A 7,268-nucleotide genomic window follows, 5' to 3' on the forward strand; every position below is an offset into this window, starting at 1 on the left:
CCTGGATCAGCTTGGATGACCATCACAACTTTATTTCTGAAGGGAATGGCATTTCTTTGCTTTTCAAGCTTCCCACTGGCAGGTTGACCTGTCCTTGCTCTCAGAAAATAGCTGAATACTGGCAAGCTTATTCGCGGCATTTGGTGCTGGAAGTTGATCTCCTAGTTAGTTACCTTGTAGGTCAGAACACCGTTAATAAATTGCATTAAGTGTTGAGGCAAAGGTTGGAGAAGGCAGAATCTAGATTGATATTTTACTTGGTTATAGTATTTAATTAAAATATGTAAAATTATATATTTCTGCATACTTATTTTCTGTTCTTCGTGATGTTTTCTAAACCAAATTTCCTTAGACTTACAAAAAGTAATGCAGAAACATATTCTCGACATTACAGTATCCACATCTGAACTCAAGCAGGGTCAGAGGGGCAAACTTTTTAGGTGTTAGCACCATGGAAGTTGATAATCAGGAAAAGGAGGCTGATACCATGAAAATATCAATGATTCTAATTGCTGCAAAATCAAGTCCTGACCTTCATTTCTAACAAACTTTGTAGATTAATTCAGACATGAGATATTTATATGGCACCATCTGAAAACTTTCAGTTTTCCAAAGCGATGCTAATACCCTGAATGGAACTTTAACTTAGCGAGCAGCTCCTGAGCTTGGCAGTGATAGCAGGTAACGTTAATTCAGCTTTTTATCCATAGCAGCAAGAAAGAGGGAAAAAAGTTGAATCGTGTATATCTGAAACAATTTGCAGGTCCTTCACATGAAGGGCTGTAAATGGAGCTGCTGTTCTGTCACAGTCCAAGTGGAAGTAAACTCTGATACTGGAGAGGAAAAAGAGAAATGTGGTGTCTAGTGCATGTTACAGAATGTTCTGCAATGTAAATTCATTTGAAGAGCTACCTTATTCCCTGTGTTAATGTGGACATTCAGGCAGTTTTGTTCTGTGGCATGTTTTCCTGCAGATGCTGTTTGCTTTGCCCAACTGCTTTTCTTATTAATGCCCCTCCCGTCCAGCAGCAGCACATCTCCATGCACGCTGCTGGGACGCAGCTCCTTGTGCAAAGGAATCCACATGTCGGAATGTGCGTATCTGAGTTGATGTCTTTGCTTGCACTTCGGAGGATTTCTTTTCCAAATTTGCCACTGTCTCAAGACTTGAAGAAGTTGCCCGTGTGCACTGAAATTCATAAACTGCCTATTTGCCAAGATTTAAATATCTAACCTTTCTGATGGCACTTGGGATTGAACTATGGTTCTTGAGAGAGGTTATTAAGCCACTGTGCCCGTTATGCTTAATTTTTTGAGGATAGGAAGGAACGTCTGTGCTGTAGCCAGAATTCCTCTCTATGCTCAGCTCAGCATATTTCTTAATGTCAACAATTAAGAATTGCCATTAAGGAGTATCACAATCAAAGAGTGTCTGCAACTCAGGACAAATTAATGAGGTACGCTAAAACCTCGACCACGTTTTCATGTTTCTGGAGAAAAGCCTTTTTTCCCTCTTCTTTAGTAAAGCCACCTGTAGCCACCATAGTTCCTCTTAGTGCCCTTAAGTGAAATTACTCAGAGGTTGTGTACTTCTTATCATTATAGTAGAGGTAATGCACTGGAAACAAGGATGTGTGTGCATGTATCCACAATGTATATGTGTAAACCTGTTAATGTGGAGCCTTGCTCTGGACATGCCACGTGTGACCTGCCAGGCACAGCAGAACAAACAGCATTGAAGAGACTACGATAAGGTGGATGCTGAGGAAGAAATACAGCAGTGAACACTTAAAATCAATGATGGTAACTAAGGTAAAATCTCAAGTTGGATGCAGTGTTTTTATTGATTTACAGAGAAACAGACTTTCACCACTGTAGTGCTTGCAGTTTCCATAAACATTAGAGTATCTTTGGTTTGGTCTGTAGGGCTGAATGTCTGACATTTTTCTTAGAAATGAGACTGCAGTATTTCAGGTGTAAAGCCTAATCTCTGCTTTTCTTGGAAAACAAAAAGGAAAGAAAGAAGAATATTCTAGAGTATTTGTGCCATTATCATGAAATCCCAGAATGGCCTGGGTTGCAAAGGCCCACAGTGCTCATCCAGCTCCAACCCCCTGCTGTGTGCAGGTCACCAACCAGCAGCCCAGGCTGCCCAGAGCCACATCCAGCCTGGCCTTGAATGCCTGCAGGGATGGAGCATCCACTCGAAGAGCTCCACATCCTTCCTGTGCTGGGGGCCCCAGACCTGGGTGCATTATATGTGGGGTTCCATCACCACACATACTGGAAACAGCAACCAACAGCCCTTTCCTGGAGCAATAGGTTTCAGATCCCACTCTTTCTGAGGGGCTGCTGCTGCGAGTTTCCACCTTGAAATAATTTTGTTTCAGGGTAAAACTGTGTCAGCAGAAAAGAAAATAAACAAACAACGAGATAAAAACCACTGCCTGCATTGCTTGGGAGGCATGAATAGCATTTTCAAACAGATTGGAAGCAATTTGCTTTTTAAATTCTCGCGTGCACGTTTCGCCATGCTTTGTGATTAACACCTTACAGAATTCTTTATTTCCTTCACATTTGCCTTTGCGTTGCAAAGATCAGTGTTGGTGTGGCAGGGAAGCATTCCTCTCCGGAGTACACGATCTCAGGGTGAGAAATGCTGTTTTCAGAAAAACTCTGTGCTTAATGAATTCTTGTGAAGGTCTGTGGCTCGTGCTCTTAAGTCAGCTGCTGGTGAGTTGGGCTGCCACGGTGCTGAGCTGCTTTGGTTCCCCACTCTGGATCAGGGCAAGGGCTGGGGCCTCAGCCCTGGGTTTCACCTTCTCAGTCATTTTCTTCTACAATTTCACTTAACGTGATGAGATGGTGATGGGTTAAGATTGTAAGAAAAGACAATTTTAGCACTGAATAGCACGCATCTCTGAAAGTAACTGAAACCCACAGGGGGATGTAATGCATAACAGCAGTGGAAAGGAGAACTGAGCATCTCTGGGCAGAGCCATTTGATGATCCTTATGGGTCCATTCCAACCCTGGATATTTTATAATTCTTACGAATGACAAACCCATCCTCTCATGATGATACAGCTGTGTGTGCCACTTCCACTGCACTGTGAGCACTTGATGGAGCTGTGGGTGACCCTGTTTGCTGCAGGGCTGTGGGACCAGGTAGCCTTTACGGGTCCCTTTCAATTCGTACCATCTGTGATAATGCATGCTGGGTGAGGCTCCCATGCCTTGGACCGCAGCCTGGTGGTGTAACAAGGCTCTTAAAAGTAATTCTGGCTTGCAACTGTTAGAAACCACATAGAAACTTTTAAAGGAAACAATGTAAACAAATCCTTGTTAGTTTGCGGTATGACAAAATAACGGCTGAAAGAAAGATGCTCCATGGCCTTCAGCCTGGGGGTTTCGCTGATGGGTTTCCAGACGCTTTTCATCCTAGAGCTGAGTGCTGCCTGTGTGGCTGGGAGGAGGATGGCAATGAGGACCAGGCGGCCTCTGCACGCCATGCTGGTGGGCGGCTCGCAGCGAGGCCAGTGCAGGACCTGGTGCTGGTGCAGTGGGGCTGCATGGAGCCTGGGCCTAATTGTCTCTGTTTGGAAGTTAGCGTTATTGGCAGCTGCCATTCCTACGCTCGGCCTGCTGTCACTGGCATGGCCGACCCGCCCGCGCTAATTGCAGTGGCCTTTTCATCGCGTCCGCTTGCCCGGCTAACCACACCGAGCTGTCTCCTTGCCGTTAGCGCTCGACGGGCCGCGCGGCGCGGGCATGATGGGGCTGTCACATCGCCGTGGCCTCTCCCGGCCTCGCCGTTAGCGCAGACCCACACGGCCGGCTCTGCCCCGCGCCCCATAACCCTGCACCCCCCTCGTTTCCGAGGGCGCTGGGCCCGAGCTGAGCGCGGCATGGCGGGCGGCCCTGACAAGAGATCAATAGTGTCCTCCGCTCGCTGGGCGGCTGGCTCTGTCAGGGGATGTGCGCTGTAATTGGATCGGGTGCGGGAGCCATCCAGCCGCCGTCAGCGCTGTCACAGCTGTCAGATGTCATCCCACCCTACAGCTGTCACCGCGGGAGGGCCGGCCGCCTCCTCCCTCCTCACCCCATGCAAATGTCCACTTAGCGGGGGAATATGGAGGGTATTAGACACTTCTCTATGCCTTTATGCAAAATAAGGATCTGTGTCATCTGCGGATTTCATGGAAATAAGTTGCAATTTATTCACTCTGAGAAAAGTGAAGTGAAGCCTGTAGAAATGAGAAATTATTTGGTTCAGGCTATTAAAAAAAAAAAAAAAAGATTTTTAGAGAATAAACAAAATATGCAGCTTTTCTTCTGAAAAGTAAAAATTCTCAGATAAATATAAATATATATATATATGGGATGAAATAGCATTTTCATAATAGAATGTTGTTTTTTGTGTCTCGTTTCTTGACACCCTTCCTAAGAGAGAGCACTGAGGGTGGAGTAAACTTTGGTTTCCTCCAAAAATAAAAAAAAAAAAGGACATAGATTTCTGAGCAATGCGACCTGCCGGCTGTTTCCTGGCAGTGCAGCCTGGGTGCAGCTTTAGGCAGGGCTGGAGGCAGCTTTGGGGCAGCAGAATGGACAGACATCCCCATACTCATGGACACGGGGCTGTGTAGGCCTGGTGCCTCCCGCAGCTGCTGTGTGTGGGTCGGTGCAGGTTCTTCCCTCTGTCAGTACCATGAGTTGTGCCTCGGTGTGAAATTAACCGGGCTGCCGTGCTGAACTGATGAATGTGATGTGGGGAGATAAGGGCTGTCAGCCTGCGAGCGGTGCTGTGGGTTGGCTGGGCAGCGCTCCTGTTATCTCAAGTCCTGCGGAACGGGAGCATCCCGTGGTGTCCTTGCAGAGAGGAATGAGCTGCTCTGCGATGAGCTAAGGAATGGAAAGGTGGCTCTGATGGGCGTCTCAGCAAAGCTGGCCTGGCTGTTGGTTTCAGAGAGCAGAAAAGTGAGATTTCCATTGAGCTGAACAGCAGCAGTTGTTTTGGTTTTTGCACTCTTCAGGCAGCTCACAGCAGATGTTGCACCGCTTTTGCTTTCTCGTGGTGCTGTTGGAGGACTGGTGGGAATCCCGGTGTAAGCAAAGGGAGAGGCCAGGTGGGGAAAGGTGCCACATGGGCTGCATGTGTGGCACAATTATGGTGACAAAGGAAGTACTTATTTCCTTTTTTTTTTTTTTTTTTTTTTTGCTTTTATTTTAAAAAAATGTAGTTTATGGCCAATTACATCAGAGATCCCAAACAGTCCTTCTTACATTTTCATTAGTAAGGTGCATCACATGATCCATACTCAAGTAGGAGTGTACATCAAGGGTAGATTAAGGGTTGGTTAGGCATCAAACTATCTTCCATATGTAAATTTATAGCAATGATGTGCTGTGGACTGATAGCTTACCCTCAATTTCTGTGCTACTAAATAAAATTAAAAATTCACAACTCTGCTTTATGGGGATTTAAATGAATTTGATCTCTCTTTTGGGCAGGGCAAATAAGTGTTTTGTGATGTATTATTTTACAAAAGGGGGGAAAAAAAAAAGAAAAGGAAGAAAAAAAAAAAAAAAAAGACCATCGTTCTGGCTCATTTAATTTTGCGAGTGAATGATCTAAGATTAACTACAGACTAGTCAGTGCAGTTTAAAAGCTGAAAGCAATTTTCAGCCATAGATGGTAATGCCACATTTAGTCCACAACCGAATGACTCTAAATGACTAAGCTGCAAGGTCTTTGTATATGACCACAGGGCCTGATAAAGCCATAGGAACACAGTAAAAGCACAAAAATAGTTCCAATTTATTTGGTGCCATCACCTTAATGAGATTAATACGGACGTGTTCATGTGCCTAATTGGTGATTTTGTTTTAACTGGTAATGAAGGATTAAATCTTCAGGCAACAGGCTACTTACAGGAAAGGGGATTTGAGAAAAAAGTTTTTAATTATAAAAGGCAGCTAGTGAAATATACCACTGCAAAGTTAACAATGCATCTTTAATAAAATATAAATATGTCACATTTGCCACTTCACTGTTTGCCCGAATAGTTTCAGGGAGTATTTCGTTGGAGGAAGCGGGGAATGCAGTCGTGTGTCATCAGCGTCTCTCGGTAGCAGCAAATGTGAAAGCCAGGCATGCGGCGCATCCTGCTTCCAAACTGGGCATCTGGAAACCCGCACAGCCCATAGATTCAAAGCGTTGCTACAGATGTTCTTGCGTTTCTGAGCAGAGTCTGGGGAAAGCAGTGCCTGGGGCTGTGCTGGGCTCTGCCCTGCTGCCCGGGCACCGGCAAACAGCCGCACTGCAGCTGAACTTCGCCCCGTTGCGCAGCGAGCGCTGCCCTCCACGTCCGGTTGTGACCATTTAAATGCTAACGCTATTAAACATGCTGCCAAAACACAAACACCCAGCCTGAGTCATTAGAATGTAATTACAAGGGGGCAGCTGAGCCTGCTTGGAGTTTTGACTCAGAGGAATCCTCCAAAAGAAACCCATGCATAAAGCCCAGAGCACCCACCCAAGGCTGCTCCCAGCTCTAGGCCCGCTGGCGGGCAGCTGAGCAAGAGAAGTTCTGCCTCTTGGAACAGCTCTTGGCTGTCATTTGGGTGCATTTCTTTGGTTTGCTTTGGTGATTTTTATGTACCTTTTGCAGATGGGTGCATAGTGTTGATCCTACTGTGGTGCCCTTTTTAAGTTGATCTTGGAGTAGAGACAACAGCAAAAAGGTCTTTAGCATGTTGTATGGAATGTACCCTTATGTTGTTAAAGCATTCTTCACTTTGAGAGGCATTTGAGTAAGGAGGCACGTATCAATTGAAGGACTTGTTGGTAACAAAGCAGATTTGGGAGTAGTCCTGGTGAAGCAGCAGCTGTGTCACTGTGCACTTTCCCACCTCTCCTCTGCTATCTGAAACCAGGAGGCATACTCAATATTTTCTCACATTTTCCATGGTTCTGTTTTACCAAGGAGAACAAACAAACAAACAAACAAACAAAAAAAAACAACAACCCAAATCTCGGACAATGACCAGCACCCCAAAAAGCCCAAACCTGACCAGCACCGCCTCCAGGCAAAACACTGTGAACTTCAGTGCTGCGTTATGAAGTGCCGTGAAAGGGCTCTGGGTAGCGATAGCACGCGCTGCGAGATGCTACCTTCCCGGGCAATGAGGACGGGAATATATTTTCCATTTCTTGTCAGATTGAACTTTAAGGCATCTCGAGAGCTGTGCGTGCAATGCAGCCCTCAC

This window comes from Excalfactoria chinensis, chromosome 7, assembly GCF_039878825.1.
Source record: "Excalfactoria chinensis isolate bCotChi1 chromosome 7, bCotChi1.hap2, whole genome shotgun sequence".
Classification (NCBI taxonomy): domain Eukaryota; kingdom Metazoa; phylum Chordata; class Aves; order Galliformes; family Phasianidae; genus Excalfactoria; species Excalfactoria chinensis.